The following is a 10,773-nucleotide window of genomic DNA, read 5'->3' as shown; positions in this document are numbered from 1 at the left end:
GAAGCAGTGCCAAAACTGGGTGTGGGGGAATAACCTGATCACATCGAGCACCTGGATCCAGCCACACCTGATCCCCAGCCCAGTCTTCTCAGTGTCCCGGACTAATAAATCCCCTTTTCTAGCTGAGGAAAGTCTGCCTTGGGTTTCCGTCGCTGGCAGCTAAAAGGATCTTCACTGACCCAGTTGTGCCCACGTCTATGTATCTTATTGGGTCTCTCCAGTCCCAGCACAGAGGCGGTGATGAGGCAGGGCACCGGAAAGGGCAGGCCCTGTACCTTCATTCCGTGGGCCATCCCGCCAGGAAGAGCTCGAAGTAGAGGAAGGAAGTTGGCGCGGGGGTGGCGGGAGACCTCCCGAGCTGGGGGGCCCTGCGTGTGGATGCCAGCTCTACTGAATGTGGCTTCTTCTGTCACAGGGTCGGGAATGGGCCGCCTCTCCGGCTCTGCTGAGAAGTCTGCAGCATGGCAGTGGGCGGCGGGCAGTGGGCAGTGTGTGTTGGCAAGGCCTGGGCCGGGCTACTGGGCTCTTGGCAGCGCCCCGTGTGGTTTGCTGTGGTCGCCTCACACCCCTGCCCCGCATGGAGTCTTCACCCCTCCACCACTGCCCTCCACTCAAGCCGGCTTTGACCCACTGTTAAAATGTCATGAGTTGATGGTTACAACACAAAAGTTTTCCGTTTCTCATCCCAGAGAGACTTTGTTAGGAAAATATTTGTAGCTGGTTGCTCAAAAAAATGTCCTAGAGTTCAGCCTGGACAGGGTAGCCCCAAAAAAGGAGAAAACAACCCAGGCCAAAGGAGCGTGAGCTGCCGGCACCTGCAGGCTGCAGCCCTTCCTGAAGGAGCAGCTGGCGTTGGGGTCCCTGCCGGGTGGGCGTGCTTCCTCGCCTCTGTGGAGACACCAACGAGGGGGCCTGCCATTTTCTTCTTTTGGGGTAGGGGCGATACGGCCCAGGACGGAGCCCTGGCTTCAGAGCATGTCAGCCCTGGGGTGCATGCCCAGATCTACCTCGTACGGGCTGCATGGCCCTGAGCCTCAGTTTCCTCGTCTGTAAAATGGGGAGGTAACAGGACCCATCTCGCAGGGTTACTGTGAAGATGAAAAGCTTTAAACTCACGAGGCCCTTGAAAGAGTGCTTCAGTGCTCAGGAAGTGTCCACTGTCCTTGTCATCTTGTTGCAGAGCTGCCGTGAAGATGAAACAAGACAGATGTAGCTCCTCGTCTGGGTTCAGCAAATGGTGTTTCCCGCACTCAGCCACGGCCAGGGCGCCCGGAGCCCCAGGAGCTGGTCTGCTGCCAGCCGATGTTGCTGATTCGGTGAGCCCTGCACCGGGGTTGGCACCCCGGGCTTCCTTCCATGCAGCAGGGCGCACCCTCGCCCCCTGCCGGTGGGCCAGCCCTGCCCTGCCCTGTGTTTACCTGGGTTTGTTTGGAGCGTTACCAGGCGATCAGAGTGGGCTGATGGGCACCAGGCTGCTTTGGGGATGGTTTAGGCCTGAGTTACAACCTGGTATTAAAAAGGAACTGTGTTCTGTGCCAGGAGCATTTCAAAAGCTGCAGCCTTATTTGGTCTGGAAACTTCTTTGCTTGGAGGAAAAGTGGAGCGAGTGAGCTGACCTGGGCTCACTCTAGGCGGGCAGATTCTTAGTTATGCCTGCTTGGGTTGTCCAGTTTGTGAATTATTTTGATCTCTGACTTCTCTCTTTGTTTTGGGCTGCCTGCCTGTTTCAGCAACGATTCCCCCTTTTCTACTGGAACCATCACTCAGCTCTCTCTCCCCTGCCCTCAGCTGCCGAGGAGTTATTTTGTTGTACAGCTTTATTGAGGCGTGAGTATCATACCATAAAATCCACCCATTGCCAGTGTACAACGCAAGAAATTTCAGTTAACGTGTAGGGTTGGGCCGTCCTTCACCTCCACCACGTTCCCTAATGCCCATTTGCAGTATCAGGGGAGGAAGTTCCCTTCCATCCTTAGTTTGCCGAGAGTTTTTGTTTATTTATTTATGAATTTTTGTTAGCTTTTTTTTTTTTTTGTCATCACGGATAGGTTTTGGACTTTGTCACAGGTTTTTCTGTGCCTATGGGGATGGCCATGTGGGGTTTGTCCTTTACGAATATGGTAGACTGCATGAATTGAATTTTGAATGTTAAACCAACCTTGAATTCCTGGGGTAAATCCCACTTGCTCATGGTGTATAATTTTGTATATGTTGTTGATGGGGGTATATGATCAGAAACACTTGGAAATCACTGTTTTGGGGTCTGCCACAAATCAGAAGTGAACCTCCTTAGGGGGAAGCCATACTTGGATTCTTTCAACGCAATGAGTTAGAGATTCCAGGACCCAGAGAAACAGAAACCCAGCAGAGGGCTTGTCACGCCCCTCTCTTCCCTATGAAACAGTGTCCACACCATTCCGAGGTTGTAATGCCACTCGTTTTAGCCTTTAGCCCCACGTGGAAAACTTCAGCAGTCAGAGGGGTCCTGCCCCCGAGCTGGACCGGCTCACCTTTCTTGGGAGTGGACAGAAGTGGCTTTTGGGGGTGATTTGGGGCTGAAACCCACTAGTGCCCAGCCTATCAAGTCTTGCGCAGCTGGCTGTGGCCACTCAGAGGAAGGGCTTTCAGTTTCGACTTTTTTTTGTCTGTGCCGCGCAGCTTGCGGGATCTTAGTTCCCCGACCAGGGATTGAACCCAGGCCCTCGGCAGTGAAAGCGCTGAGTCCTAACCAGTGGACCACCAGGGAAGTCCCTTTTTTGGTGGGGGGAGGGGGCTTCCAGTTTCTAATTTGCCCAGAGATGCTACGGAGGCTGCCAGTGGCCCCAGACAGACAGAAGCTGTGGACGGGCATGGGGTGCCCAGGTCTGGATGACACAGCCGAGCCGGGGCAGGGAATTTCTGGTTGATCCTCTGCAGTGAATGCAGGAGCGTCCTGGTGTCTTTCACACCCTTTCCTGGAGTGAGAGGACAGAGGTTACCCTTGCTGGTGGATCTCCCTGCTGGCTTCAACACTTAGATCCACGCAGCCAAGCCCTAGCAAACCCTGTACGGACTGCTGGCCCTGTCTCTGAATGTACGGGGAAGACACCGGCAGGCCATTGATCCGGGGCTTCAGCTGGGGATAAACTTGACTCTTTCTTCTACAGCACAGAGACAGCCGTCTCCAGGCCAAGGCAGGACCCTCCGCCTCGGCAAGCCTGAGAACAAGGGCTTGTGCCACCCCATTCTTTATTCTCCCCTGGTGAGGCAACGGGAGGGGCAGGCCCCATGGGGGTCCCCCGGGCCCCCATCACTGAGGGCAGGAGGCATAGAACTCAGGCTTCCGGTTAAGATGACATTGCAAGTTTATGCTTCGGGGCACGGCCCTCACCCCCCACCACCCCGTCTCTGACCCCACCCCCAGCCATCCTAATAAAATGGAAAAGAGGTTTAAAAACATGAAGCCACACCCCACCCAAAGATAAACATCCCTGTGTTCCAGAAAGCAGACAGAACTAGGGCAGTCAGAGGCGGGGAAGCAGTGGGCCTGCTAGGCTCCTGGTCTGGGAAGAAGCAGGGGGTGTTCTACCTGTGGGTGATGGGGGCAAAAAGGGCCAGTTCCGAGGTGGGGTGAGGCCAGGGCCACCCTCGGACTAGATGCCGGCCGGGGCTTTCCCATTCAGCAGAGGAAAAAAAGGCTGTTCCCGTTGCTATGGCTGCATAACAAATTTACCCGAAACTCTGTGGTATAAAACAACCATTTATCAAACTCCTGGGTTCTGGGCTCAGGAATTTGCACGGAACTCAGCAGGACGCAGAGGTTCAAGATGCTGGCCCTTGGCTCAAGGCGGGGGGACTCTGGTGAGATCTGTCCCCCAGCACTTTGGGATCAGGCCGACGCCTGTCTCCAGCTAAGACCTCCTCTTCGCTCAGCTTCCCCCGAGCCCACCGGCTTCCTCACTCTCTTCCCTCGAGCGGCCGCTCCCCGTAAGCCAGACACCTGAATCCTGGATCCCCCACCTCTGCTTCTGGGAGACTGAGGCCTGAGCCACTCGGGGCTTTAAGGCCAATTATATGCTGTTGGCTCCCTGATGACTGTCTTCTTGGCCGTCTTCCCCCAACTCCAAATGAATGCCTGCTCACATCTGCACCTGGGTATTTAAGAGGCATCTCAAACTCAACACGCCCCAATTTGAGCACCTGATTGGCTCCTGGGCAGTGGGCTGAATGGTGGCCCCCAAAAGATATGCCCCCATCCTACTACCCAGGACCTATGAATAAGACTTTCTGGTCTATGCAGACGTAATTAAGGATCTCAAGATGGGATCATCCTGGCAGCCCGTGGGCCCTCAAGCCAATGACAGGTGTCCTCAAAAGAGACAGAAGAGGACAGACACATGAGAAGAGGAGAAGGCCATGTGACCACAGAGGCAGAGATTGGAGGGACGCGGCCACAATCCCGGGAACACCTGGAGCCCCAGAAGCTGGGAGAAGCAAGCGGGTTCCTCCCCTAGAGCCTTGGGAGGGAGCGTGGCCCTGCTGACACCTTGATTTTGGACTTGCGGCCTCCAGAACCAGGAGTGAACAAGTTTCTGTGGTTTTAAGCCGCCCAGTTTGTGGTCATTTGTTGCAGCTGCCCCAGGACACTGACACGCCGTCTACATCCGCAGCTCGGTCTTTAAGGTCGCCCAGCCCTGAACTCTCACGCTCATCCTGTGCCCCTTTCTCTTATACCCCACAGTGACCTGCCAGCATGTCCTCTGTTCTCTGCCTTCAAACCACGCTCGGAATCTGCCCGTGTCTTCCCGTCGCACTGCTGCCGCCCTGGCCCAGACGCCTGCCCGCGGCCCGCCTCCCCGGGTCCCCAGCACAGCCGCCTCCCGTCCGCCTCGGGGTCGCTGGCAGTTACACAGCACCTTTCTCCCCCGAGTCCCCCTTTCTCTGCTTTGCTCTGTGATGCTGGGCTGACGCTCCGCAGACCACACCCTGGTCCTCCTGTTCTGCCAGCAGCCGGCTCCAGAGGGAGACTGGGAGATGGTAGAAGGGACCTGGGCCCTATTTTCCTGTCCCTCTCAGTGTCACTCCAGCAGGGCAGCTGCCTGTGGTGCTTCCAGAACCAGCCTCTCGCCTGTCCTCAGAGGCTGCACAGCACCCACTTCTCAGAGAGCTGCGGGGCCCGCCCTTTGAGCTCGCGGCCCTTCTGTCCTCTCAGCACTGAGGGTGATTGGGAGCTGCTTATTTTCTCTGTGCAGCCAGCGTCCTGGGTGAGATCCTTGGACTGAAGTGCCCACCGTGGCTTCCCTCTTTCCTGACTCCACTGGTGCTCTGGTCTCCCAGCTTCCAGCCTTGCACCTACGAGATGTTCTCAACAAAGCAGTCGGAGGCAGGGGTCCTGCCACACACAGACAAGGGGGCCGGGAGTCTGCTGTCAGACGGAGGGCTCTGGGGTTTGGGGTGAAGTTTCAAAGCTTAGCAAAGTGGAACACATGAGACTTTATTACTACACCATTATAGTATCTGCTGTCCCCTCTAGCTTAGTGTTTTGTTTTTCTTTTATTAGTATTATTATTATTTTTTTACAGTAGGTCCTTGTTGGTTATCTTCTTTTTTTTTTTTTTTTTTTCCTGCGCTGCACAGCTTGTGGGATCTTAGTTCCCCGACCAGGGATGGAACCTGTGCCCCATGCAGTGTGAGTGCAGAGTCTTAACCACTGGACCACCAGGAAGTCCTGTTGGTTATCTATTTTATGTATAGCGGCGTGTACATGTTGATCCCAAACTCCCAATCTATCCCTCCCCACCACCCTTCCCCCCTGGTAACCATAAGTTCATTCTCTAAATCTGTGAATCTGTTTCTGTTCTGTAAATAAATTCATTTGTATCATTTTTTTTAGATTTCGCATATAAGCGATATCATATATTTGTCTTTCTCTGTCTGACTTCACTTAGTATGATAATCACCAGGCCCATCCATGTTGCTGCAAATGGCATGATTTCATGCTTTTCAATGGCTGAGTAATATTCCATTGTACATATGTACCAAATGTTTTGTTTTTCTTATTAACTGCTGGTCATATCCCAGTGGTGGGCTGTGAAATCAATCTGGTGAGTCGTGACCAGGGTTTTAACAAAACTGAAATGAAACAGAATAGAATAAGCGAGATGGGAGTGATCGGAGTGTGACAGATGCGGTCGAAGGAAGCATTGTTTGATGAAACTTTTGTTCAGGGGTTTGTGTGTACAGAGCTGCGACGTAAATGCATTTCTTTCTGTGAGTCTTGGTTTAAAATGTCTGTAAGCTCCATGGGGGTGGGTCTGCACCCGTCTCAACCCCCGGTCCACCTCCTGGAACTTGTGATCATCTGTCGAGCGCATGACTCGGGCCCGTCCCTGTGCAGCCAGGACAGTGCTCTTTGGTGATTCTGCTCAGCGAGATTTTCTGAGGTCCTTTTGCTGAGTGTTTTCTTCTTTGTGATGTCTCTCTGCCCTTTCCCTGGAGTTCCTCTCGTGCGTATGGCAAATCTGGACCCATTTACTAATTTTTTTACCTCTTCCGTTTTCTATCTCTGCCTTTTGCTTTCTTTTTATGCGCTGTTCCTCAGCCTTATTCGCCCAGCTGTTCTATTTGTTTTGAAAATTCATACGATCACATTTTTCACGGTTTAAGAATTCTCCATTTTTTACAGCTCTCTCTCCTGCTTCCTCTCCTGGGGTGCTGTTGGTGTACTGCTCCCTGCGTCCCTGTTCCCGCGGCGTTTCTTTCCCCCCATGTTGCTTTTGTCTGCCTTTGCGGGATGGCTCTCTTCAGACACCTGTTGGTTGTCCACTTGTACCTACTGAGGCCTGGACTCTCAGATGGACCCACACGGGCTCGTTGACCGAGGACTCTGCTGTGGAGTCAGCTGCCCGGCCCTGGAGCTGGAGGCCGGAGGTCGGTGCCTGTCTTTCCCTTTGGACTTGTTGGAACCCCAGTGGCAGGTGGGGGGGCGGTGGGGGGAGGCCTCAGCCTTGCTGTTCATCTCCACGACTGATGCTCTTTCCTCTGTGTGGGTTCCCCGCCGCCACTGTGCCTCGGGCCCCAGAGCGGAGGTGCCCGTTTTACCCACAGCAGAGACCAGGCTTGCGGTGAGTCTTCTCCCAGGTTGGGGAGGAGGCTCGCTGAGTAGCGGATGGGATTTGAGGATCTGATTGCATCTTTAAAAAAAAAAAATTGTGGCAAAACACACATAAAATTTACCATCTTAACCATTTTGAAGGGTACATCTCAGTGGCATTAAGTACTGTCACCATATTGTACAACCATCACCACTGTCCACTTCCAGAACTTTCTCACATTCCCAAATGGAAACCCTGTCCCCATTAAACCCTAAGTTCTTCCCCCAGCCCCTGGTAACCTCTGTTCTACTGTCTCTATGAGCGATTGCTTCTCTGAAAGGCTTTCCTCCATCCTGGTTACTTTATCACCCAAGGCCCCCACTTCCTGAGCCTTCGGTGATTTTGTGGAATCAGTCTGCTTGACTCCTGGGTGACTTTCAGTTGGTGTATGTGTTTAATCTGCCATCTTTACCCCAGAGTTCCTCTATAATATTTAGGAATTCATCTTTTTGCAGATACTTTGTAAAAATCGAATGGTAGAATCTTTTTTTGTTGTTTTTTTGGCCACACCACCCGGCATACAGAATCTTAGTTCCCCGACCAGGGATCGAACCTGTGCCCCCTGCAGAGGAAGCCCAGAGTTTTAACCAGTGAGCCACCAGGGAAGTCCCTAGAATCATCTTATAATTACACTGTGTAATCATTTAATGTTCATGTTTAATGATAAAAATGGGATACAAAGCTATATATTCAGTACGCTCTAATTTACGTAAAACACACTGATACGCGTAAGAAAGATGGAAAGCCATAAGGCCAAATTGTAAACCTCTCTGACCTCTGGGATTTGGTGTGGCGCTTGTTATTTCACTTGCACTGCTTTTTACCTCTTGAAAGTTTTCCCCAACGGTTAGTGTTGGTCTTGTAATCAGAACAGAACGATCCCTGTTGGGTCTGGGGTCCTCCACGAGCTTCTCCATCTTGGGCCTCGTGTGGACCTGGTTGGCTGTGGGGTGAGCCTGGGTCTCACACGGGTGGGAGGAGGGGGAGATGGCTCAGTTTGTGTTCTAGAAAAATCCCTCTGGTGACGACCATGAGGAGAAGGTGTCGGAGGTGGACAGGAGTCATGCGGGAAAGTGTAGCCAGAGTCTGGAGAGGTGACCAGGTGGAGGGGGTGGGGACACAACTGCTGAATATTCATGGGTTAAATCATTGGAATTTGTCGCCTGACCCACAGCTGGGTGAGAGGCTGGGAAGATGTCCATGTTTCTGGCTTGGGTGATGCGTGACTTAACGGTTCATGAAGTCCCACCCAAATGTTCTTAATAATAATCGTATTTGTCTCATCTCTTTTTAAAAATTTTTTGGCTGCTTTGGGTCTCCATTGCTGCGTGTGGGCTTTCTGTAGTTGCGATGGCTTCTCTTGCTGCAGAGCACGGGCTCTAGGCATGCGGGCTTCAGCAGTTGTGGCACGCGGGCTCAGTAGTTGTGGCTCGTGGGCTCTAGAGCGCAGGCTCAGTAGTTGTGGCGCACGGGCTTAGTTGCTCCACGGCATGTGGGATCTTCCCGGACGAGGGATCGAACCCGTGTCCCCTGCATCGGCAGGCGGATTCTTAACCACTGCGTCACCAGGGAAGTCCCCCGGCGGCATTCTTAATGTTGTACAACTATCACCTCTATCTAGCTGCAAAACATTTTCATCCCCCAGATGGAAACCCCACACCCACCAGCAGTCCTCCCCATCCCCCGCTTCCCAGCCCCTGGCAACCACAAATCTCCTTTCTGCCTCTATGGCTTCGCTTGCTCTGGACATTCCGTATCAATGGGACCATACAGTCTATAACCTTGAGTGTCTGGTTTCTTTCACTGGGCAGAATGTTTCCAGGGTTCTTCCATGTGTCATGTGTAAATTCCTTCTTACGCCTGAACACTATTTTCTGGTATGGCCAGACCACATGTTGTTACCCGTTCATAATTATCCATTCGGCTGATGGACATTTGGACTCTTCCACTTTTTCGCCGTTGTGCATAGCGCTGCTGGGGACGTTTGCATATGAGTTTTTACACGTACCTGTTTTCACTTCTCTCGGAGTGGAAGTGCTGGGTCAGTTGGTCATTCCGTGTCCCCTGGACTTCTTGAAAAGCAAACAGTGGTTTAAGCCTTCTAGCCTGCCCTTGCGCCAGGCTCTTTATAACTGTTACTGCCTTTGGTCCTTACTCACCCCTGTGAGGAAGGGATGATCGTTAGCTCCATGGCTGGCCTGGCCTCCGAGCCTCTGCTCCTTCCTCTGAAGGAGGAGCTGGCTTAGTGCTGGTGCAGTCTGGGCGGGGCCCCCGATGACCAGGGCTGCCGGAGAGCTTCCTGCAGAGAGCTGGCTGACCATTGAGACACAGGGGACAGTGGTGAGGGAGGGGCCTATGATGGGCGGTGGCCGAGGAGGCCGCCACGGGAGGGAGGTTCCATTCAGGGCCCCGTCTCTATCTGGACTCACCCTCTCACTCCCCGCTCGCACATTCCTAGAAGAGGGCACTGGGGTTCAGCAACGAGTAAGGACCAGAGCTGGATTCAAATCCCAAACGTGGTCCAAAGTTATGACTTTAATCCCTGGCTTCCCCCAGCCTCTGGAATTTCACTTTACAACAGGAGCCAAGAATTACACTGAATCTTCTTGAAGAAAAATGGGAAGAACTAATGATAAAACTACTCCTACTCTGCTTACCAAGCACGGCCCTTTTAACATTTTACAGATTATCCTCCATGTGTCTGCACACTTTTACAGAGTTACCATCAGTCAGGCTGTTCATATCCCTCGTGGGTTCTGCTATTTTGCACTTTATGTGTCTTAAACATTTTCCCATGTTTTAAAAAATACTTGTCGCAATTGTCATTTAAAATCGCCTTGTGAGTATTACATCATGTATTACATCATGGAGTTCTCTGTAATTCAGTAAACCATTTTCCTAATGTTATTCGGATCAGGGGTTGGCAAACTGTAGTCCTCAGGCCAAATCTGGCCCTCTGCCCTTTTTTGTACAGCCCTAAAGCTAAGAATGAGTTTTACATTTTGTAATGGTTGAAAAATATCAAAAGAAGACAAATGTTTTGTGACATATGACACCGGCATAAAATGCAAATTTCAGTGTCTCTTAGTAAAGTTTTATCGGAACACAGCCCTGCCCATTTGGTTACTGTCTGTCCCTGAAACGGCAGAGTCCAGTGGCTGTGCAGGGACCCTGTGACCACAAGGACTAAAATATTTCCTACCAGTCCCTTGACAGAAAAAAGTGTGCCTACCCCTGATTAAGGTTATTTACTTTGGGGGCGGGTTTTGATTTCTTCAAAATCTTTTACGTGGCAGGTGCTGTACGAGGGCTCTGGGGTGCAGTGGGGCATGGAATGAACAGAGCATGCAGGGTTCCTGAGCTCTGGGGGCTGGTATGTTCTGGAAGTGACATCGAGTGGGATGGGAAGAGGGACAGTGAAATACGATCATCTCAGAGAGTGGCCAGTGGAAGGTCCTGGGGTCTGGGAAGTCCTCTCTGAGGAACTGACACCAGGAGGTGATGTTAGAACTGGAATCTCAGTGTTGAGAAGGAGCAGCCGTGCAAAGACCACAAGGAAGGACATTTGGGGTCAAGAGAAGAGTGGGTGCAACTGTCCTGAGATGGGAACGAGATGAACACTGTTTAGGAGCCAGTGGAA

Source organism: Balaenoptera acutorostrata, chromosome 9 (assembly GCF_949987535.1).
Source record: "Balaenoptera acutorostrata chromosome 9, mBalAcu1.1, whole genome shotgun sequence".
Classification (NCBI taxonomy): Eukaryota; Metazoa; Chordata; class Mammalia; order Artiodactyla; family Balaenopteridae; genus Balaenoptera; species Balaenoptera acutorostrata.
This window is presented reverse-complemented; position numbering follows the sequence as displayed.